Source organism: Ambystoma mexicanum, chromosome 8, assembly GCF_040938575.1.
Source record: "Ambystoma mexicanum isolate Mex_15411 chromosome 8, UKY_AmexF1_1, whole genome shotgun sequence".
Classification (NCBI taxonomy): Eukaryota; Metazoa; Chordata; class Amphibia; order Caudata; family Ambystomatidae; genus Ambystoma; species Ambystoma mexicanum.
In genome coordinates this window covers 734,664,657-734,690,491 of record NC_090929.1, presented here as the reverse complement: position 1 = coordinate 734,690,491, position 25,835 = coordinate 734,664,657, and the positions used below count along the sequence as shown (strand labels likewise).

Genomic DNA, 25,835 nt, shown 5'->3' with positions numbered 1-25,835 from the left:
AGAAGGCCCTTCAGCAACTGGGCCATGACCAGAATAGTGAAAAAGGAACCTTTTTCTGGGGATCTCTTGAACACAGATAGGGCCGCCAAATACCATTTCACTGTGGCATCCTTAAAAGGCCAGTGACAGAAGGAACTCCAGCACTGTGGTGGTAGGGCAAGAGATAGGGTCAGTCTCACATTCCCTGCACCACGCCTAAAAACTTTTCCACCTGCATGCATACAGAGATCTAGTAGAAGGTCTGTGTGCAGCCAGCAATACCTCAAGTACCTCTTCTGAGAGGTCCCAGTCATCAGACCTCATCCTCTCAAGAGCCACGCATGTAGGTTGAGGGAATACAGGGACGGGTGGAGCACTCGACCCTCCGACTACGTTAGGAGAGCCTAGGCCAAAGGCGCATGTTCATACTGCACAGCAGCAAATTATGCATTTAAATGATAGATTATGTGACCGTGGATGTTAAAGTTGGGTACCACTGTGGCCCATAAACCTTTTGTCCATTGCATTCCACAGCCACTTACCACGACTCCTACTTGCTGAGGATGTTAGTCTCCATATATTATTAGAGTTTGTCCTTGCTGTAATTCTGAAAGACTGCTTCTCCTCTGTTCAGGTGAGTTTCTTGATCACTTGTGAATTCATTACACAAACGTTTAAAAGCACCTTGAATAATAACCATGAATATTACAAGTGTGGTATTTTGTGGTACTTACTTTTGTGCACAGTTGAAAAAACACGCACAAAAAGATGTAACAGTCAGGTATTACTTATTAGTAGAATAAAACTCAGAGGGTCATTCAGAGTTGGCAGATTTGTTTGTGAAATTCTGCTGGCAAACATTACCAACCCGCCAGTGATATTTCTGAAATTCACCCCTATTCATAGTTTACCACTGGAGTGGGTGGCATTTCTGAAATGCCTCTAGAGATAATTTTAAAAGTACCAACTTCGTCCGTGTTAACATAAAAAGGTATCCTATTAAGCATTTTTTCAGCCATTTACAACTTCGCCATGAAGGAGGAAATGGTTTATCTACAGTTGCGGTCCATACAATTTCTGGTCATATTTTATGCACATAATAGCCAATATTGTCCCTTTTAGGCATTTCCTAGGAAAGGCCCTGAGAAAGTGAATTCGGAGATGCCATCCTTTTCACCCCTTACCTTGACCCTTTCTAAAAATGTAAGTGTTTTAAAAGGGAAGCCCCCGTGCATAATTGAAACTACATATAATATGTAACTCTTACTCCATCTCCATCACCATATCCCAGGATGACACCCCTCGCAGTTCCCCCTGCTTCCATGAATTGAAATATGCAGCCAACTTTACAAGAAAGTGCAACTTGGCAGCGCAATAAATGGCAAGTCAACTCAATGTCTTTCGCTGTGTTGTCCAAGTACAGTCCCCACTACTACAATCACCATTAAGTCCTCGACCACAACTTCTTGGTGCGTTTGGCAGAGGATAAATGGTAAATAAAGGTGTCCTACCATCTACAAGTGAACCAGGGCAATAGAAGCAGTGAGTTACAATTAATTAGTGACCGAGCAATGTGAGGAAGGGAAGAGGTTGTGTCCGAGGTAAGGGAAGGCAATTGAGTTAAGAGCAAAAGGATGGCGCAAAAGGGTTACAGAAGTTAAAAGTTAATTGCAGGTGAAGGGGCATCAATGATGTGGTGCAAAGGAAGAACATCAGAGGGTGATGTGTAAGGAAAATAGGGTAAATGAGACAGAGGTATAAATCAGGAAAGGTAGGTCAGTAGATTGAGTTATTGTTGCAAAAGATCTATGCCTGACCTGCAATCCAATGCAACTCCTTGTGGAACTGGTTCAACTCTTTGTTCTAACAAGTTGATGCATACTTGCTTTATGAACATATGTTTCAATTAAGACGTGTCTTATTTTAGGTCTGGCTGCTATAGCATGCGTCGTGCCTCACTGAAAGCCAGATTTACTGTAAAGCGTATTAGTTTAACCCTTTAAAAACCTTGCAGAAAGTATTTTGTTGATTTTAATATTGAAGATGAAATGGGAGAAAATGAAGTCTCCCATGCAATCTAAATTTGAAACTGTGGCACCAGGAGCCAGTGCTCAAAACACTGCCCATCTCACTTCACACATTAGGTGATTTGGAGCAAATTACTTTTGGTTATTGGGCCTTATTTCTCTTCATTATCTGTAGGGAACATCTTAGCCATATTGGTTCATAATCTATAGGGTTAGTCCATACATAATTACAATAATTACCATTCAAATAATGTTTACTCACAGTGAGGCAAGATGCCAAGTGTGGGTCTTCGGTTGTGGGGGGTCGGGTGGGTAGGCAGAGTGCAAGTTATGGGTTATGTGTTGTGGGTAGGCAGTAATCCAGGTATGGGTCTTTTTACTGTGCCAGCTCCTGTTTGGCTCTTACAGTGAAGCCAGAATCCAAGTTTTGGCTCCAACAATGAATTCTACAGCTTCCCGACCTCTTTACTCATATCTAACTCTAAAGATTGGATGGGATGGATAGGAGTAGATGCAGCCTGCTGTCAACATGCAACCTGGGACATGGGGAAACCTGGGCTCATATTCCAGCATTCGAATTTCACCAAATGTTATTATCATGATCAAATCATTTTACTCTATGTGGTATGTGGCAGAGGCTCCCTAGTGCCCGGATCTCTAAGAAACAGCAAACATAGCTGAAATATATGTTGAATAAAATGACAGTAATGCCAATAATGTCCACTATATATATTTGGGATTGTTTGGGTGGGTGAGAGGTTGCTACCGAGATTATTTGTTCTGGACACTGGGCCCCCTGCAGTGTGGACTTTGGCAGACAGTCGCACTTGCCCCTCAGGCCAAGTTGTTAATCCTCCCCTGGATTGAATGCATCTATGCATTTGTAATGCGACAGAGAAGTAATGGTCTTCAAACTTTACAATTAAATGCATCTTTGTTGCATCAATCTGAATGACACCTGGCCTAGTAGGATCGCTGTCTGTTCTCCCCCTGTTCCTCCCTCCCTTGCCTCATCGCGCCTTGAAACACTTGTGTATGGGCCCGTTATAAATGCCATATCATATCATATTAAAATCCATGCATTGTCAGTCTCTTTGCTCTGCGTTATGCAAGGTCAGACCGTAATGCAGGGTTCAAGTCCTAAAAAAAAGTGGGATGACTCATTAGCATACCAATGGAATGTGGCTTCACCATAAATTGCATGCGAAGGTGCCTTCTCAAAAAAGTGGGGGGTGGGGGGAGAGACTCCTGAAAACAGTGGGTAGACCCCTCAACTTTAGTCCTGCCATAATGCACAATTACTATCAAATACCCAACAAATTGGTATTTTCCTGTCAATCCATGTTCTATGTGGAATATAAATTGTAACCAATGCAATATTACATCTGGCACTTGTCTTACTGTAAAGAATACATTTTGTCAATTCATTCCTTTCCATTGATGTTCCATTTCTCGTCCTGAACATCTGAACATTACTTTTTATAAATTTGTAAAAAAATAAAAAAACATATGTATATAGAACTGTAATAATCAAATGTTTTCCATGAATTTTCAAAAAAGGCACATGCTTAAAATAATCACATTTGCACGTATTGTTATAATATCAATCGATGATATTGAGATAAAAATTAAAGAAAAGGTCATGTAAAACAGAAGAATTAATACATAACTACTAAGATTACATTACAAACAAATCAAAAGACATTCTTCAACACTTACATTTCAAATATTATACAACTACATTATTGGTATGATCAATACAGTTTCCAAACATTATAAAATGAGTGAAACATGCTTTGGGTAACGGTGTAAAGACCACAACACATCATTTGAATCTTGAAGTCAACCTTTCAACAAGTTCAAGTTTTTGGAGGACAAACCACATTAGCAATGTTATGTGGCATAGACAGGGACTGGGAACACAATCTGGAGCCATTCCGTACCTTTGCACGTCCAGCACAGTCAACGTCAGATCTTTAACAAAGTCAAAATCCATCTGATGTAATATTGGCTTGCCACCCATTGTTTGTTTCTTTTTGTAAAGACCATAGTGTAAAATGAAGCATCCCGAATGTTCCTGTGGTGTTGGCTTGTTTCCTACTCATTGTATGCAAGTACAGCCAGTCTTGTTCTGGCCTCCATACCGTCTATGCAGAAATGCAACCTTTTAGGCCTGTACTTTAGGCAAATGTTATTAACACCTCCAAATCTCAAGTGCAGCAGAAATCTGAGAGTTCTGTCACACACAATCTTCTCGAGTGTAGACTGGCACCAACCACTTTTTCTTATGCTCCTTACTCAAGGGTCCATGTGCACATTCGTGAAATGTTTGTTTTTGTCCCATGAGTGCATGTTTGAACAATTTTAGCACTGAACGCCAGTTTTCAAGGAGAATATCTACAGATCCCTCACTGAGCGCCACCAAAGATGGTTGCTGATAGACTGTGATAATTATAAAATGTCCTCTGTACCCATTTTATTTATACCAGCATGTTCTTTTTTATATTGATTTTGCAACGTGACATATGTCAAATTGATGTTTTATGTGTGGGAGCTGCTCTTACGTGGCCTTTGCTATTCCAACGTGCCTGTCAGTGGCTATCAGTTCTATTTGCATTGCCTTTGCTTGCAGAAGTTCAATGTATTTAATAAAACCATATTTCTTCATGGTAACAGAGGATTCAGACACTTGCAGGACCACGGAAATCACTACTTATTGCTTTCCATGTCTTGGAAGTGGTAAGTACAGTATTTTGCAGAAAAAGCAGGACTGCCTCACTGTCCATCACCAGCAAGCCTGAGCCTTTTGCCTGCAAGAGCATTGTCCATTGAAATCTGTTCAGGGTTTCAGGACTGGCTAATAGCAGGAAACAAGAAATGTCTCTGATATTTGTACCATGCAGTTTTAGCAAGGAATTCAAGTCCTAGAAATGTACAGAAACTTGACATTTTACTGAACGTTCATCCACTAAACATAAGCAGGTGAACAAAGTACATTTCCAGCAGGTACCTTTCCATGGATAGGTTGAGCGGACCATAACAATGTGTTATGTTGGTAGACACAGTCATGATGCCTACCCCCGGGGAACCAGACCAGGTCCAGCAACCCGGAAGCAGGCATCAAGTTGTTTTGAGTAAGCCCAAAAGCCCCTGCTAGGGGCTGTTTGGGTGCGGTCCTGGCGCCTATGGCGCCAGGCTCATATGGAGAGTCAGTCCTGGCGCCATAGGCGCCAGGCTCATAGAGTAGAACTTACCTGATGCAGACCATGCTGCAAGCGTACCTGGTGCAGACCATGCTGCAGAGCTCCAAGCCAAATGAGGCTTGGAAGGGACTATTTCACCTAGGGACTATTTTTTACTCGGGTGGGGCTGGGGAAGAATACTTACCTGGGATTACTTTGGAGGCTATTTAAACCACGCCCGAAGAGCAGCACACGCTTTGCGTTATTCTGCATCCAGCAGCGTAACGCTCACTGTGTCTGCAAGCCTGCATCCAGTCTTCTGCCACGCCCGCCTCGAGTCTGCAGCTCCTAGAAAAAGGGAGGAACAGAAGGAGAAAAGGTTAGAATAAGAGCAAACCTTCAATCCTTAACTGAATTCCGGATCCACCGCACCTTCGAGCTGGAAGAAAGCAGCATTTAAGCGCGCCGCCTCGCCTGCTGCAGCGCCGCGCTGAACTCACCGGCCTTCGCAGCATCCTCACCATCCACCGCATCCTTCTGCACGTTCCCGCCGCATTCTGGACCTAAGGGGAACACAAGAACAGCAAAGGTGAGCCAAGGAAATAAACATAGGCAATAGTAACTACCCCCATAGAGTTACCTGATTACCGCCGGGGGTACCATTCCTCTTCACGGGTCGGCGCAGTCTCCATTGCATCCTCGCCACACCCCGGCCCCTAAGGGGAACAAAAGGACGACAAGGTGAGACAACGGGACAAATAAGGGGAACTCTTCTCACTGCAATAGACTTACCCAATTTTACCGCCGGAGGCATAATTCCCCGAACTTCATATTTTCTCGCCACACCTGAATAAGGGAACAAGCAGCTTACATTCTGGCCTTATTTTATTGAACTGTGTAGGATAAGCCAAATCCTTACCTGAACTTCGTCAGCTACCACGAGGAACTCTTCGCTGGGGTTAAACTGCAAACTGTAAGGAATCGGACAAGAGTGAAAGTCAGACATGTGAACTCTTACGAACTACATATTTTTCGGAGTCAATATTGTTCTGGAACTCACCAATTCCTTCGAGCCAGTGAAGCAACTGGTTATCAACGTGCCCCTGCGCTCAATGCTGGATGGAGAGCTCATCTTTTCAAACCATCAGGTGAGACTATAAGAGGGGACATCAAAGGTGATCTGTGGGGAGAACAGCGGGGGTGGGGGAATTTACGCTCAACTCCACTGGTGGTTAATTCCCTTTCACCATTTGCAGAAGAATATTCCTACGGGCCAAGCAAACGAAGCTAGGTGGGCCAGTCCAGTCTGTCATCTCGGCCCTACGCATCACATTGGTGGAGACCGCAGCTGTCCAGTTCAGATCGACGCCTCTGTGGGAGCCAGGTGAGCGTAACAGACACAGCTACCCTTGATCTTCAGGTTGGTGCCTTTGTCAACACGAGTAAACTTCACTAATGGCTCCCCACAAATCCTCCTATGTAATTTATGATTGCAATTAATCATTTTGATAATCTGTAGCAGGCAGCAGTCGAATACAAGGTATTTTGGCTCCCTTAATAGCAAATCGTCCTGCAGTACAGTGGTTTGTGATTCTATGGTGGTGGTCAAGTCCTCCATACTATGAAGAGTGAAGTCTGGATCATGAACACAGTCCTTGATCAAGTCTGAAGATGCTTTGGTTATTTCAATCTTAGTTATTTCTGGATTTTTAGAATGTATTGGGGAAACAGGGAACACTATGCCTTTCTTTGAAATTGTTTAGATGGTGTGAATTGTGTGCCCGGATCTGCAAGTTATTCAAATTTCGGCCACTGAACCAACTGCATCTTGACTCTGAAGCTTGAGATGAGCATGCTGAGCATCAAACATTAGTTGCTCCCAAATGACATTGGTTTGTCAAGCAAAATCATTAATTAGTTAGTGGTATGATCCGAGTATTTCAGTATTTTGATGTAGAAACTAAGCATTTTACTCTTCGATTTTAAGACACATATGTACAATTACGAATAGAACCTAACTTCTGTATGAAAAACCTTTTGCGCACAAATTACATGAAAATAAAAATAGATAACTGATCCTTTTCAATATCACATGTACACCTGTGGTCCATAACAAATTCAACTGTCATGACCCTTGCCCCTGGCGCTCACTGGCAAATCAGCCTTCCAGTTAGGACCAGGTCAAAGGCCTTAAAACCTCATCCAAGACTCTCTTGGAGTCAGTCCTGGCGCCTTTGGTGCCAGGCTCATAATCATCATGAAGACCAACATTAGAATGGGACTATTTACTTGGGACTATTCAACTTGGGGGGGAGGGGTTCAGCCAACATAGAGGCACACACATGCCTCAGTTACAAGGAACTGAGCTATGCGGTCTAGTCTTTTGGGTGTGGCAGGCCTGGGACTACTTTACCTGGACTACTTTAGGTGTGGCAGGCCTGGGACTATTTTACCTGGACTACTTTACCAGAGACTATTTAAACCACACCCAAACAACAGAACATGCTTTGTGTTATTCTGCTCTGGGCAGCGTAACACTCACCGTGTCCAGTTCTTTGATGCCAGCTTACCTGAAACCAAAGACCTGCAGAGAGAGAAAGAACACTACGAAACTTACCTGGAACAGTATCCGGTCTTCAATCCATCGCTGACTTCAGTTCCACTCACCTGAAGGTATGAACTCCATCATCTGGCACTCCATGCATCCTGGAATACCATAACCTGGAAAGAGGAGAAAGAAAGACAGCATTAGTAAGTGTTTACTCGCGTTTCCTCCCGAATGAAGAAAGCCACACAATTCTTACCTTGGTAGCCATCTCCTGGTCAGTAACATTTCTAGAACATTACGGCGCTCGGCGAGGAACATTGCAACCTACAAGGAGAGAAAAGACACAGGTTAGCAATATAAAAGGCAAAACAGTGCCGCGCATCGCGCATTACTCATGGGACAGCATCGCGCACACCGCGCTTTCGCCTACCGGCCCATGCTCATCTTCAAACTGTATGACAACACCAAAATACCTTTCCATACCTAAAAGGAAAGAAGCAAGACATTATTATTCGAACTAAGAGGAACATAAGAACTGCATATAAAGACTGTAAAGCAGCAAACCTACAGAGTCACAGCAGGCCTGGATTCCCACAGGGGGGCTTGCACCAGTGAAGAAACTCGCTGCTCGCCCCCACACCCACATCTACGCGCCCCTGCCACGAGGAGCAGGATGGAGAATCCACCTTTTACAATATTAAGGTGAGGAGAAGGCCCAAGGGGGAGGAAGGAGTTAAGGCCAAGGGAGGTGGGAAAACAAAGACAATCTGGTATTGAATCCAGCTCTCCTATATTGCAGACCCATCTTTAACCAGAGGCCTTACCAAAGGACCGGGAGAGGATTTGAGAGTGCAAATCATCCAACCAGGGCTGGGTGGCGTCCACGTGGATACAAGGAGAGCGTAACATCAACAAAAATAGTTTAATAGTTAAACAGTGTAATGTTACATTCTTTTATCACAAAAGTACATATTGAGAATTTAGTTTTTACGATTGTCGACTTTGCAACTTTAGTTATACATAGAAAACAGACAATAAATCACTTGAAGACTTTTTTTAGTCAAACCATTTATAAAAACTACATTTTTAGTAAGAGAAAGTCGAACCCTGTGTAGATCTAATGGTTTAAAAAAAGATATTTGAAATTGAACCTGGTGAACTTCAAAGATGTCACAGGGAATAGGTGTGAGAGTTAGCATGACATGGTCATCCTGCAAAACAAAGTGAATACATTGTCACAAAAAGTATGTTGCATCATAATTTTTTTTGCATCTACTGAGCTTTAGGTAGGCAGTGACAGTTTATTAACACATACATAGACCATTAAGAGAATGAAATATTCCATGTAATTCTTCTACAATCAAAGTTTTTGTGGCAGATTACCGTCATTGTTACATGTGTGCAGGTCAATGAATGAAGGTTGTTGAGTGAATGCTTTCCAATTTATCGAAATTATTGATTGTAAATAAATTATCACTTTTCTTATGACTTTTAAACAAAATATTAATAATCAACATGTATTAATATAATTTAATAAAGTCTCAACCCTCAAACCTCCTGACGGGTTGCAATTGAAGAATAGTATGCTGTGGAAGTTCCTAAACCCCCCACCACCTTATCAATATAACTGTTGTTATAATAGTGAAGAGAAATATAGCATGACAATTTAATGAAAAAATTATCGATACTGTGATACGATCTTAAATGACAATTTATATTAATAGAAAATATAATCAATACAATTATCAATATGTTTAAAGTTGAACTTGACCTTAGAAATGGATTTTGTATAGTTACATCTAAACGAATAGCATGAAAATAAAATCACTTCATACGGGAGTGAGTTGATGTTGATTCTTGAATAGTTCTCGAAGTTGAATCTTGGTCCTTTTTTCAATGTATATATTCATAACAGTGTTCAATAGAAAACGCACATTAGTATTAAAATTTAGATTTAGACAATTTATACGCTGTAAATACGTTGAAGCGCATGTCTGTTGGCCTCACCATTTGGATATTTGACATGTCTGTGGTTTACTCTGTGGTAAATGTCTGGACTTCCATCAGTGTGGTCTACGTAAAGACAGATATGGTAATCAACACATTTACCAAAATAACCAATTTTCAGATGACACTAATACAGTTTTTAGAAAGGCTTACATTGCACTGAACTATTTGTGTATCTCTAAAGTAGGGATTTACTGAAGAAGAAAGTGCAACATTTACAAACTACTGAACATTGTGTTGCAATGGAAAATTGGGCAATACAATATCAATCCCAATATCACACAAAAACTCCAAACCTTTCATCATGTAACCTTTTGACACACTATTTCAAAAGATTGTGTGATCATTTTCACAACATATGTACACATCAATTGTGCTCATATGAACATACAAAAATATTTCAACGTTCACTACTCACCTGAGTCGCCTTGTGCTGAAATTGAGTTGGAACAGCATTGGGAAGTAATTTGTGAAGGAGTTTGGGGCAATGCTTTTTAGTGTACCTTGATCGTTGGTACATATCTTGGGAGAAGTGCATACTGCAGACGCTGAATCGATCCCCCCTCGCCCCCATGTCTGCTAACCATTCTTGGCTCTGCTTTCAATCTCGGATACTGGAAATCCAGAGTTCAAGTACCATGTCCTATCCTTTGGGAAAACATGCATCACTGTACCAGGAGTTTTGACATTGCTGATATTAGAGCAACTAAAAACCATGTATGAAGGCATTGTATGATTGTACAGAAGATCTAAAAAGAAAGAAAAGATTACAATTAATAAACTATCACAGTGAGTATTTCACCCATCACATAACTTTGAAAGTAAATGTTTTTTTAGAATTTGAAAAATGCCCCGTCACCTAGTCCAACCATCACAGTGATCAAATTAGTCAAAATTAATTGAGGAAGAAACGTATTACTGGTACAGTGGCCATCCTTTGAGCCACCTAAAGAAGACATGCATTGAAAACATGGATTAAGAAACATTACATTTCCAAACAATACACTGTTGTGTGATGTGGTAATTCGAGAGATAACAATACATAGAAGGTTGATAATGGTGAAGTATTTGAGATACATTAAAATCAAAATATGATGTACATTGAGCAAAAAGCACTAAATAACTACTGAGCTGAAAATAATGACAATCGAAAAACAGAGTTGACTAACCATTAATTTGAAAAATAGATGAGCCGATTCAGCAACCAAGGTAACAAGCGGCTCAATTACTATATCCTTTGTTGCATAGATGTTTTCTTCCTAACTTTTAAGGTTGTTTATAAACGCTTAGAAAAGTGGGTGTGTATGTGAATGTGTGACATGTTTGTTCCCACCCCATCCCCCTTGCGAGCGCATGGTCACAGGTGTGAACTGCCATTAATATGGGAGATGGGTGTGGATGAGGTGAGCGCAATAGGCCCAGAACCTAACCAAAGGACACATATGTTGATTGCAGTGATAGGGTCAACAGGGAGAATGGAGACACTGTCTTGGGTGGCCAATGGTCCCCATGCGAATTACTCCTTTGAGGTATACATGGTATTCAGCAACTTGTGCGTTCCCATCCACACACACACCCCTTCTGAGTGCACGTGCTCAGGTTAAAAATGCCTTTGGTAGGGGAGTGGGGATGGATAACGATGAAACTAGTACAATATATCATGATCTTCTTGGTATAGCATACATTTATGAATATTAGATGTTTGGACGTGTTGGTGACTTACAATTTAGTCTTAATCACTTTTCATATTACCTCATTTATTTTATTCAGTTTGTCACTGAAAGTTTGAGGATTGTAAATTTTTATCGAAAGAGTACTTGCTTCTGAAACACAATGTAATGTAAAATAAGAGTACCTGAAGGCAAAAAGAAACATGTTGGTAAATGATATTATAATTTGCAATTGCACTTTAAATGCAAGTACTTTTTTATTTTATTTTGATTGTAGCATGCATTTGTGCCTTATTCTATGTTGATGGTGATAATTTGACATTAGAAATAAAAAAATGAGATAAGGTTAATGGCATTGACAAACTACAAATTGTACTGCTGTGGTTGAGCTACTGTATTATTCTCTTGTATTGTCAGGAGTCACTGGGGAATTTCTCACATATGGCTCGAACTCGATAGGGCACATGTCTGTACCATCTGTGTAAGTGATACACTTTAATGAATCCAATAATTATGTTTATCTTGTTTGCACGGTGTTCTAAAATATAAGGCATTGGTATGCTCAAAAAAAGTTACCTTTGCGAGCAAAGTACTGACAGTACTATTGTTTTAAAGTAGGGAGGAATTATGAATGTGAACGCCCATTCCAGCAAAAAAAAGTTTGGAACATAGGGAAATAATGTTTTGAACTTTAAAATAAAATAAATGTAATTTTTAGGTCATTAAATGCAATATTGAATACTTTGTCTTGAGATTAAAATGAACTTGTTTCAAATATAAGAACAATTCTATCATCAGTGATACATCAAGGTTATAATGTAGTAGAACAACAACATATAATGTTAGCGGTCTCGGTTATCAAAAATACAATGTATAAAGACGAAACATACTCATTAATGGATTACAAGGGCAAACTGTTGCTCGAAGTTCGTGCATAAGGACATCATCATTTGCAACACAGATCTTGTAAGGCAGGCTACCCTGAAGTCATGCAGCTGGGTAACACGTAGGCCAAGGGTTGTATACGAATTGTTCGTTTTACAACTGTTCGAATGACAATTGACCTTTTCACAACTGACCGTATTGTGAAGGTCAATTGTACCATATATGTGGGGGGAAACCCCCCACAACCCCCCACCCAACGCCAAACCCCCAACACCCATATATATATATATATATTTGGTCAATTGTGAAAAGGTCAATTGTGACCCTTTAAATTCGGTCAATTGTTCATTTGAACAATTGTAAACAAACAATTTGGGTAATACCAGGCCAAGCAGCCAGGGCTTTCTGTGCAACAGCAGTTTTCCACCAAAGTTGGCATCACCTCACAATAATGGCAAGTAAACCAGGTGGAAACGTCTTTCATGCGACTAGGATCAGGCTGCAGTGATAGACCGCCACGACTTTCATTTGATTCCCCATCATTTCAGCTTCTTTCTCTATCAACCATTTCCTCTTTTGTATATTCAGGTTCGTACAGGGCTGAAGTGTTGCCATAATTCCTGAATATTGAAGAAGTATAAAATTAACAGTGAGGAAACTAAAGTTTTTATTTGTATACAGTAACAAAATTAGGTTCGATTGTAAAATGCAAAGTAAAAGAAAAATAAGAGAAGAAACAGCCATTTTACAAACACCCATAGCGCAAAGACAAGAATAATAGGCACACTTGGAAATAACATTGACACGTGCTAAAAAGGAGTCATGTAAATATGGAATTTTAATTTGGCTTGTTAAAGACATTTGTAAAGTAGAGACTTTTCTTTTATATACAAAGTGCTTACACAGTAAATATTTTAGAGGTAGTTGAGTACCTCTTCTCAATTCAGCATTTTTGGTAGACAGCTAAGCAGAGCAAAAATAACTCTCCTTGCTAACTATTTTCTCTTTGTTTCTAGTTACTCACATGATTCACACTGGTATAAATTATAAATGTGTATATATTTGCTGTCTCTGTGTGGTTCATTGTAGCCCTAGACCACTCTCACACTTTTCCTGAGACTAAGCCTTGATTGCTCGCTCAGCTACTTTGATTGGGTTTTGGCTAACCTCTCACTGTCTTCCCTGTTTACCATAAATAAAGTAGCCTCCCAAAATATTCTCAACAGGGCATGATTTTGGAAATCCATCTTAAAAAGTAGTATAACGTCTGCAAGTTGAAATACCCTGAACAGGCTGTCGATAACTCTTCCCACCATGCAGACTCTCTAAGAACTATATTTGAGCATGGTGGGTGTAAATGTTGTTGAGCAAGAAGTGACACTTTCTTTCCTGCAATTAATCGTTTAATAGGAGTAATATAAATGATATAGCAAAGGCAAAACAACACAAATAGATCAACAGCTTCTACCTGTACCATCTCTGCAAGTGCCGACTGTGCACATCCTCGGAAGAGGAGTACCGAGCAATGGCGTGGATTCAAGATAGGTGAAAACGAGCATAGTCACTGTAGCTCAAAATGAGTTGTCTGCATTGAGATCTCAGAGCCGAATATTTTGGACTCCTACTTAAGATAATTAATAATTATGAATCAGAGAAAAGATCTATACACTTACATCTAAGGGGGGTGCTGTTGTGCACGAGTCAAGATGGATGGATAGCTTTCGAGCTCCTGTGACCTGGTGCTCGTAACGGCTATCCTTGCACTCCTGTTTTGGCATCCAAAGTGGGGTCATGTCAAGATTGTGTGAGCCAAGGAATTGAGGAGCAGTTTGCCGTCCTCACAACCTGAAATTTGTTCTCCCCTTCCCAAGCTGAGCTTCTGGTGAGTGGTCCCAGGGTCTGCGACAAAGACGGTGGCTGCTGGCATGCTTAATAATATAAGGAGGTCTCCCCCGCCCTTAAGGTGCGGCTGGGCTGGAGCAGCGCCTGGTGATGCCCTGTGTTCCATTGTCATCAGGTGTGGGTGGCCGGGGGAGCGTTGTGTTCCCCCCCGCTTACTGGACCTTGCAGGTGGGTGATCCACTGTGCTGCGCCGTGTGGAATCAATGCGGCAGGGAGCTTGATTGCCGGAGACTCAGAGCCAGTGAGCACGCGCACGGTGAGAGCTGTGTATTTTACTGCAGCAGATCCGCTTCCCCTTAATACACTCATACAGCAATGTGATGATCCCCGGTGCTAGCACTCGCAAGGTAGGATGGTAGAGCGAGACAGTGGCTGTTTCCAATATTGGCAGGCTCCTTCACTGGTCATATGGGATGCATGGTGTGTACTTGATACTGGTGGCCATCTGCATTTATTGAAGCACATTTTTTCTTGGCTAGAGTACTTGAGAGCCACCTACTGAGCGCTCCACTACTGCTTTGCAGGGATAACAAACAGTTTCTGCATTTTTCTTCCAAGTACAGACTCACTGTGAATCTCTTGACTTACTGGCCCTCTTTGAGCCTACCCTGCCACTTTGCATTTTCGTGGAGGAGCTTCGTGGAGTTGTGAGGCACCCATAATAACATTTAAGTTACCCACTGTTGGGCGCTGCATGTGTCTGATCTCTGGTTGCCCCGTTATTACTGTAGTGGAGTGGCGGTTCTGGCCCCGGACACAAGTCGTTATCCGGAGCTGGTCCCTTGCATACAGGGATGAGGTACCCGCTTGCACTTCCACTGGAACCCTGTCTCTCTCTGCCGGTTACTGGGGATAGAATTGTCATCTTTGCCTTCATAGTTCGTCATCCCCTGGGATTGCTGAAAGCGTAGGGATGTGCCCTTCCACTGCAGGAGCTACCAGAGCGCATTGGAGGTTGAAATGACCAAGGGGGCTGGAAGGTAGCGGAGCTGCATCAATATGTTCACCAAAGCTGTCCCAAAGGCTTCAGCCGCCCTGTGCGACGCTGCGCCTGTAAGTGACGCATCAGAGCCCAGTGAGCCTACCGAACTACAGTAAATGATGGCCTGTATGCAAGAGGGATTTTAAGCCATCCACAGTAAACTGGACAACATCACTGGCACGATCAGATCCATCAAGGCAAAGCTGCAAAAGACGGATTTGTGACTTACGGAGGCGGAGAACAGGGTAGGGGCAGTGGAAGATGATGTCTGCTGGCTGAAGACCGATGTAGCTACCCTAACTAAGCAAGTCCAAACTGTCACCAGGATGAACAACAAACTGGAATCCAGGTCAGGGCGTAACAATATTAGGATAATTGGAGTCCCTGAGAATAAGCTTGATGGCACTATAGAAGACTTTGTGGAGCATACCATTCTTTCCCTCAGGGAATTGGGCATTAAATATGCAATGTAATACCCTGCTAAGCTCTGCTTAGAATGCAGCAGCAAAACATACTTTTTTACGATCCCTGAAGAGGCCATGAAGTTCGGGGATGAGTGCTCCACCGCAACATGAAGCTGCTTTAACTGGCTTTTATTTTGGCCATGTTTTCTTCAGGCTACCAACACTTCTGAGATCCGCGAATTGAGGGCCACCTCGCCTTGGAGGCCCCTGCTCGATAGATATGGCTGCACTCTGTGAATGATGGGGGTATTATACCCCTTTCCTCTTTGATGTTGCGAGTTACAGGAGAAAGATTTCTGATTAATACTGTGTTCGTCAATAGCTGTTGCAGGGCCCGGGCCGTTAACCGCGCACCAACCTCCTCATGCAATGTTGCAGAGTTAGGTTAGGTGGGTAGTTTGGGGGCACTATCTCCCCGATTGGGGGGGGGAGGATGAGGGTGGTGGGGGAGTTATGATGGGGACACAAATGGCACTTTGTGACGGCAGAGCAACTATACTGCGCTACAGGCAATGCAGGGGAGACGGCTTGCGACATGCCCCCCTGGAGTAGAAAATGGTTTTGTGAGAATATTTGCACTATCGGGGGATGGTGGGTGAACTTGCATGTATGAGCTGGAATGTGCGGGGGCTTGGGAACCAGGTTAAACGGCAGAAACCAATGCTCTATGTGGAGCGCCACAAAGTTAAACTGTTATTTTTACAAAAGACCCATGCTTTGGTTGCAGGCTGCGAAGGATTAGCCAGAAACTGGGGCAAGAACTGGTTTTACACCACATATTCTACACAATCCAGGGGGTTAATGATCTTGCTCCATAACTCGCTACCCACGCACATGAGGGTTCACGCAGATTCACTGGGGCAATATGTATTGGTTTATGGGGCGCTGGCAGGAAGGGAGGTGGTATTACTGAATGTATACGGTGCTAATGTTGACGAGCCAGTGTTTTATGTTGAACACGCTGATATGCTAACTCTTTATCCTTTGATGCGCATATTGTGGGGTGGGGATTTTAATACTATTTTACATGTGAACCAGGAGAGGTCTGGCCATTCCCGCCGGGTGTTGTCTAAATCCGCACTGGCGATACTTGCAAGAATGGCAGATTTATGTTTGATGGATGTTTGTGGAGTTCTCAACCCTTGGGATAGCACTTACTCATACTATTCTTCGGTGCGCGACTCATTTTCCCACATAGACGTCTCGCTTGTTTCTGATGCACTTCTGGGCAGAGTTTTCAAGGCAAATATACTGCCTAGAACATACCCTGATCACTCGCTCGTTTTGATCACCCTTGACCTGGATGAGCTCCCTGGGTCCCGTACTAGCTAGCGATTTTAATTTCGCGCTGACGGATGTGGCCTTTGAGACCAACCTCACTGAGCATATACAACTTTGAGCCCGTGCTCCTCTGCAGGCATTCTATGGGAGGCTTTTAAAGCTTACATTTGGGGTAGAAAAGTGAAGAAAACCTCTGTATTTTAGAGTGGTGACAGTTGGCCTGCCCACCCCCCTCTCCGCTACACTATTGCAGGTTAAGGTAGCACTGGATGACTTTAGAGACAATGCGTCGAGAGAATTGAAGTTTTTGGGTGCAGCAGTAAAGCGGTATGGGGAGGATGAGCAACTGGATTGGTTGCTTGTTCATTTGGTTAACCAGGCAAGTGGGAGTTGTTGCATCCTGTTGGTCAGCCAATGTTTCTGGCGCCTTATCATTCTATTTCAAGCTGTATGTGAACAAAGACACATGCTCTGATGCTGACATCAGTACGTTTCTAGAAGGGCTCCCACTTACATGCGTGTTGAGTGAGGTTAGTGCCCAGTTGGATCTCCCCATCTCCCAGGAAGAAATTGCTCGGGCCATTCATGCCCTACCTGCTGGGAAGGCCCTCGGTCCTCCATTTCAAGTCTGCCCTTGTGCCTTATCTCCACAGGGTGTGAGTGGAAGCCCTTGAGTCCTGTATGCTCCCCAGTACCATGAGCGAGGCAGTGATTACAGGTTAGTGAAGTCTGACAAACTGGACGATCTTTGCAGTTCTTACTAACCCCCCTTGCCTGATAACATCAGACGTTAAAATCTTTGCAAACATTTTAGCCTCTTGCCTGTCAACTTGCATGCCCCAAATTATACCTCCTGATCAGTCAGGCTTTATACCTGGGCATTGTACCGTGCTCAACCTACGCCGACTCTTTCATATCCTGACTCAAATAGATTCAGATGCTCAGGTTGTGACGGCCACGCTAGATATACAAAAGACCTTTGATTCGGTTTCATGCCGCTTTACCTATGCTGTATTGGAGAAATGTGGTTTCTGCCCTGGCTTTGTCTCAAATGTTAGGTTGCTCTACACCTCTCCAGTTGCTAAGGTTAGCACTAACTGGATGCTATCACCCCCGATTCATAAAGCCAGGGGCACTCGCCAGGGGTGCCCTCTGTCACCTCTTATTTGCCATAGCTATTGAACCCTTGGCAGCCCCTATAATGCATAGGCACAGGCATAGGGTATTCGGATAGCTGGAGAGTCTGAAATAATATCTCTATATACAGATGATGCAATAATATATGTATGGGATCCTCAAACCCACGTACAACCCATTAAGTGAGATATGGTTGCCTTTAGGGAACTTTCTGGTCTTCAAGTAAACTGTAGTCAGAGCTTTTCCCTCTCACTGGCACCACAGCTGAAACCCAGGATCTGCTTGGTTTCACGTGGGCTCAGACTGCAGCGCAGTATTTGGGGGTCATGGTAGCTAGGCATCACACTACCCTATATGATTGTAACTATTCTAAACATCTGGCGCATCTAGCTCTTAAGGTTACGACCTGGGCTCGTCTCCCACAGACTATCACAGGTATGACAGTCCTCGCAAAGATATTTTTTTTTCAAAATATACCTCTATGGCATGGCATGAAATTCTTCAGAGAGCTGTCAGCTGCTATCAAAGCCTTTGGGTGGCATTCGGGTGCAGTGGGCCTCAAATGGGATACCTTGGCCACGCCTTATGCATAGGGGTGTCCCCTGCAACCGATTTTCAGATATATTGGCTGGTAGGGCAAGCGCAATATGCAGCTTTTTGGTTTGCGGGGGATGCAGCCATTCCACACGTCAAACTTGAAAAGCGCTCAGCGGGTGAGCACAACATCAGGTCTTTAGTAGTGTCCCCAGTGTTGACAGATTCTTGTCCCTTTGATCCCCCAAGCGTCACCTGTCTGTTCTGGTGCAAAGTGTGGTGGCTGTAGGGAGTCACTCATTCCTACCATGGCAACTTTCCGCTATGGAAATGCGACCCCGCATTTCCCAGGGTAGATGTGGTCACTGAGAGGCGTTGGACTCAAAACGGATTTAGCATGCTGGGGAACATGTTTCTGAAAGGGAACTTTATTTCGGCTGTTGACATCCCCGCACTCATGCATCTAAATCCTCGCACTGGTTTCAATATATTGGTGTCTGCAAAGTGTTTAGGAGCCGATGGGAGCATTTCACAGTGGAGCCCGTGAATCCCTCCTTACTTCGGTATATTATGGAAGCTTATGGCTCCCGGGTTACGGTTTCTTCTCTGTAAAAGCCAATACAAGGCTGAAAGATGATGCCCCTAGCCAAGTTAAGATCCAAATGTGTGATAGGCATAAATCTCGAGATTACGAATTACACCAGGGGTGAAATGTGTGCACAATCCTAGAGCTCTCCTTTAACTCCCTATTTCACCTAATACAACTCAAAGTCCTACATAGATACCATTATATGCCAGCGAGGCTGAAACTCTTATCTCAAGCAACTGCAGGATGTTGTCTTAAGTGCGGGGTGGAAGCTGGATACTTCCACATGTGGAGTTGCCCTAAACTAGATGATTACTGGAAGGACGTTTGTACTATCCTCACTGATATGACAGGTGTCAGGTTAGATGTCACCCCATGCAATGCCTCATGTTTTTGATGACTGCTTGGTGAGAATAAGAGGGCGAAAGCTTGTAAATTTATGTTGATTGCTTGCTACGAGATTTCTGTTATTGGTCAAAGCCCACTGTACCAGCAACTGACCAAAGGCTGAAGGCTGTAGCTTGGGCCAGTGACACCGAAGAGCAATGGGTTACTCTGCAATCAGTGGAAAACTGCTGGAAAGACATATGGCTACCCTATAGGGCTTATCTGCTGGGCACATGTGATGACCCCTCTGTCAGTCTGAACGTAGCCCACAAAGTCCACCTGCCATGTTACCATCACATTCTTCATTGTGGATACCCCCTTGCTCTTGTATGCTACTGTTTTAATTATTCGATTTTGTTGCCTCAAAAGCATTGCCTATGTATATATGGGCCTGCATGCTCACTACTAGTTTGTATGTTTTATTTTTGCAAGTGAATTATGTAAAGCTCTGAAACAAGTGCTTCAATAAAGAACTTTTTTTAAGAAAAGCATACATCTAAGGCAAAACGATTGCAATTCGGATGAAAGAAGCACTAGTGTTGGCCCGAGTCTACGAGGAAATTATGTTCCTGTGGCAGGGATCTGCCCTAGATTTCTGGTGACAGAGGACAAGACATTTATGAGAGCACTGTACTCAGGGCAAGTTGATGATTCTACTCCATTGCTGAAAAACCCCTTTGTGATAATGAAATTACCAAGGCTTGAGAGGAAGGTGAAAGAAAACAATGATTCCTTAGTCAATAAGGTCTTAATTCATTGCATGCAGCACAAAAGGGGTTGTTTTTCAATTATCCAGGATGATATTGTAGGTGCCCAAAGAGTGCAAGAATCCCATATTACGGGGATCGACACAAATAGAGTTAAACAAAGGAGCAGGTAGAAGGATTATTTTCTAAAATTGCTTCCCATGAATGAACCTTAGATAGAATCACAAAGATTTCAGGGCCGCCCAGATGGGGAAAACACCTTGGAACTCTATTAACAGCAACATAAAGTTAAGCCCAGACCAAATATCTAGTGAGACATTGGCAATTTTTTGAGAAATCCTTAGGCATAATATTCACTGACTTCCTGCAAACCACAATGATTACTCTCCGCCTTTAAAGCCTTCTTTATCGGATCTGGTGCTACCCCTAATCTTAGTATATTCCCCATGGAATATTGCTCATCAACCCTCTCTTTGTGGAGGAAGGTATAGAACTTAACCTTCTTGACGCGCATTTTGGTTGTGAAAAAACAGAGGGTTTTTCACCACCTAGTCCCCGGGAATCCCTTACTCAGGTGGCCAGGGAAAGGCGATTGCTTTTGGATCCTGACCCTGGGGGTGGACAAGCGAAGGAGGATCACCTGGGTAGGGGGTCCTCGCTGAGTGGGGAAGAAGCACCCAATGGTGGACACGGTATCTCCTTTCCACACAACCCACCAAACCCCTATCCATGTTTATTTTATGGGAAACTACAACTCCCATAATTCCTCCCTACTTTGTCTTGACAGAAGTACTGCATCAATGAAGATGAGGAATGAGATCAGAAGGATTACCTCCCCTGACTTGCATTGGTCCTGTCCCTGTAATGAGGCCAGGCAGAGTCATGCACGTAGCACTAATTGAGTAAACCTGCCACTTATTAGGACTCCCTGTGCAAATAAAAGGTGGCACGCACAAGCACACTTTGAGTGAGGCTGGGTATGAGAAGGAACAGCTCTTCCGAGGCTAAGGCGAACCAGGCTGTGGGAGTTGGAAGGTCAATGGGCTGCTCAACAAATGAGAGGAGCGAGAGAAAGCTAGGCAAGATTTCCAAGCTTTCGGGAAGCTGAGAGTGTTCGACAAGCAGAGCCGTGCGAGTGGAGGAAAGAAACTTTCAGAGTGCCAGGAAGCGGCCCCCGACCCTCCCGGGTGAACGGCAGAGTTGCGGAGGAGCAGAGGAGGCGCTGGTCACGGCCTAGAGCTGCGAGTGAAAGATGAAATAAGTTCATTTAACGCAACCAATGAGTTATCGAGCACACTTAAAGTCTGGTTGTTGTTAAAGGGAAAGAAACTGTGAAATGGAAAGTTGAAGGTTATGCGTGTGCTGATAAAAGGCAAACGAAGAGGGCAATTGTTAAAGTGAAAGATATAAAGTAGCAGATTGGTCCTGCGCAAGGAAGTTGCACATTTGAAAGTCTCTGTGAAATGTTATGCTTATGAGATATATTACAAGTGAAGATCAAAGGAAAGAAAGTTGAATAAGAGGTAAATGAACTATGTGAAACATGCCAAGAGGGCAAAATTAAAATATAAGAATGTTGGAAAAGGCCAAGAAGACAAGTGAAAGAGAATAAGAACTACAAGTCCCAAGAGGCATTGGCACTGCAAGCGAAAATGGAAGTGTGAAATATGTCAAGAGGGCAAAAGTAAAATATAAGAACTACAAGTACCAAGAAGCACTGGGGGAATAGGAATACCAAGAGGTATTGGTGTTACACGTGATTTTTGACCAGGCCAAGAGGACAGATTAAAAAGAGTGAGAATTATAAGGACCAAAAAGTGAGTATGGATTGAGAGTTAAAGAATATTGAAAGAGAAGTTGAAGTGGTTATGCAGAGGTCTACGTAAATTCCTTGCAGTTTCGAAAGTCTTCGACAGTGAAAGATATCTTGGGTAAAAATGTGGGTAAGGAGACCCCACAAAGAACAAGACAGGCTCGATCCCGGCAGAGGGAAGCCTGTGCAGAACAGTGAGAGATTGAAAGCATATGAACTAAATATTTGATGGCAAGGCAGGTGAAGCCTAAAGGAAGTGATTGTGAAAGTCAAAGATTGAACTGTTGAACTGATCCAGTAAGCCAAAGTGTGCAAGACTGATAGTACTGTGCCATCCAACTATCCTTTGTTTATTAAGAGACTCTTTAGACCTTGTGAGGGGGGGGGTTAAACCTGGGGAAGGGTGTGAATACTGAAGCCATTCTGATATTTCTTGTGAGACACTATATTTCCTCTACATATTCCCTTAACACATGTGTTGTTCTCAGAAGGCGGGCAAGGTTAGGTTTTTCTTAGTATAGGCCTTTTTATTTTAACTAGACTGAATTGAACATATTTGTTTATATTTAATGGTCACGAATACTCCCATTCTGGAGATAGCACAAGATGGACAGTTTCCAAACCCCTTTGGGTTAAATAAAGGTTTTTGAAACTTGTATACATTGTGTCCGTTTCTGCTTTTGATACCATACTTCCTCGCAGGGTGCACAGACTGGCACGATGCACGTTGTGGCCTTCACCAAGGCAGTTAAGGCATATGCAGTGCAGGTCTGACACGGACATCTGATGGCCGCAATCCATGCAGGGTTTGAACCCCAAATATCTCATCAGAGACGCCATTGTGACGAACAACGTAGCAACATGTTTTTCAAGTATTTTGAGTCAAGAGCAGTTTCCCTCGTAGTGAGCAGAGTGCGCACAAAAAAGGAACGGAGGTCATGGGGTCGGGCGATGCTATATGTATTGTCCCCAACGTCATGTTCACCACATGGCACATAGAGGCGCCATACTGAGCCCCCATGGTGGCGGAAAGGATTCTGATGAGCAGCTAGCACTTGGAGCTAGATATCATAGATGAAGAATCCATGGGATGAAGGAGTCCTTTAGAAGTGGCTGCCACAACAACTGAGGGCTGGGTATTGGGAGATTAACAAATTGAATCTGATTGTAATTGGCGATAATTGGGATCCACTTTTTTGTGATGGACTGAAATAGAATGCGTATTCCTCCACAATTTTTGAGCCTCCATCAGTATGTCCTTTTGAAAGCAATCCCTGATGTGTCTGGATTCGCGAAGGCAAGAACTCCCGAAAGGACCCGAGGTTTGGTGAAAGTTTATTCAGGCACAGGGAACCTAAAAACTCTGGAATCCCCAAATGAGGCTATGAAAGACTTTGGCGGACAATTAAACATAGTCATCATCTGTGTCCACTACAAAGTCATCTGCACCGGAAGAATCCAATGCAGATAAGCCCCAAAGCAGGTGCAACTGAAGCTTCTGGTGCCCTAGGCAATGAATACCCTCCAGAACCAGAACCAGGTGGTGGCTAAGGGGCTGAAGGATTTGAATCTAAAGGTGCGTCAGGTGAGTGTGTGCCTGGAGGGAGAGGCGGCGGAGGCATCACAAGAGATTGACGAGGTTGTGGTTAGAGCAGCTGTATAATAATAGGTTGCAGTTTTACCTCCATAACAAGATTTTAGAAGAAATCCACATAGGCATCCAAATGTATTCGTTTTTTAAATCTATCAAAAAATCTGTCCCCTGAGGATGCCGTCGATGCAGCTGTCTATGTCCAGGAAGAAGGGGAAACTGAGTACCATGTTGGATGCCTGTGAGGAGAAGGTGCACTGACAGAGGTTGCTCCGTATCTCATTGAAGACGGTGATGATATAGGTTCAAAGGTTGCCCAAAAAGTAGTTATCAGGGACCAGTGCACCCTCAAAAAGGCCTCCTTGCTCATAGTTGGGGGACAAGGAAATTTGAGGCAAGCGTTGGGGACAAGAACTGGTGGGAGCTTCAAAATAATGAGACTCTGGCACAGATAACTGAGACACCGCTTCAACGGTTTATCTAACAACTGTCACTGTGGAATCCTTTTGCTTCTCCAAGTGTCAAGCTGCCATCTTGTGGGTGCTATGACGCAGTTGTTTAGAGTCCTTTGAAACTCTTGTTCCAGGCCTCACTGAACGTTCACAGATGGAACCGTAAAGCAACTTAACGGGGACGGGAGGAGGCTTGCTCAATGAAGAACTCGGTGCAAAACACCCAGCCAGCCCCTCGGGCAATACCCCAGTAAGTACAAAACATTTAGAGCAGAGCCCCGTAGAAGGAAGCCGACACACAGTCTCCAAAAGCCTGGTAGATTCCCGATGCTCTGACATCACCTGGTGTCCACCAGACCCGGTAACAGACCCCAAAAAGATCTCATTGCAAACCCTGGTAAAACCTGTTGCCTCTTTTGTTGACTTAATCAGTGATATGTCCAGGATGGGCCTATTGAAGATGTCATCCAGATGCAGAAGTTTTTAATGAAATACACAAGGAAAAATAGTGTTTTAAGACATGCGGTCAACCCACCTGTGCTCGGGGCCTAGGCTTTGGGGGCTAAGACTTTGAGAGTCTGCCGCTACATAGTGTTTACTGCATGAAGCGAATGACGAAAACCCTGTTGCACCCAAAATAAAAAACTAACAGGTGCTGCCGGGAGGCAAGGGGAATTAGCAGGAAAATAAAAGCGTCACCACGTGCCATGAAAAGGCATACAGTCCCTTCAAGACAGAGAAAAAGACAGACAGGTGTTGCTGGTGAACAGGGTCAGTAGGGCTTAGACACGCCCATGCTGCTGCACCTTACAGCGTAATCACAAATTTAAAGGACAAATGTGTTTTTATGTGCAAAAAGGCTCCGGTCCCATCCCCTAGTATTGACTCCCATAAATATGGAGGAAAGGGTATCGGACGTCCAAATAAATAGGGTGCATCTTCAAAGACTGACGTGCTGTGGAGAGTACACACAGATTGTGATGGTGACACACAGAAAGCAGGTTGAGTTGTGGGTCCACTGGGTAACCCTCCAAATGGCAGCCTTTATTCACTCCACACCCCCTGGGACACAGTTCTACATTAACAGAGAAGGAAATTACTTGCAGAAGGAGGGATAGTTGAGCTGCCAGGCATTAAACTGAGATTATCGCATCAAGTAATACAGGACTGGGATATTGTGGAGGCAAGTCAGTATATCAAACATGATGTGATACCATGCAAAGGGCCAAGTCACACTGTCAGACTCGCTAGACCCTAACCTCTACATGCTAGACAGGAGGTGAGCAATTCATCAGTCTATAAGCCATGCAGAGTCTAAGCTCAGGTAACCCACTATGATAAGTTGGGCCAGTGCTTGGTCCTCACAATTTCAGTGGGAATCAAGATGCTCTGTCCTGCGTTGAGGCACAATGTGTTGGTCTCTCCCGCACAGAGCACACAGTACATGCAACATACTCAGGCATTAGGTGCTCAAAAAAGCTAGCAGTAATATCCCCTAATGCTACAATCATCCTATGGGTATTTCTAGCATCACTAACATCCCTGCAGTGCTTGCAGACAATGATTAATAGTTCTGTCATCTGTGGGAAACATTATAAAGAGCCCAATCAAAAGGGTCTTTCCAAACAGTTTGTGCAGAAACACAGGCTAGAAATATCCCAAGATAATGCAATAGCCTAAGAGAGTCTATATTTCATGTAG

General features: G+C 43.4%; 1 protein-coding gene across 5 annotated transcripts in view; it reads right to left on the bottom strand.

The window, feature by feature from the left end:
• The window catches only part of WASHC2C (WASH complex subunit 2C), a 2,476,852-nt gene that overhangs the window by 158,103 nt on the left and 2,292,914 nt on the right, over window positions 1–25,835 (bottom strand). The gene's annotated exons all lie outside the window — the stretch shown is intronic.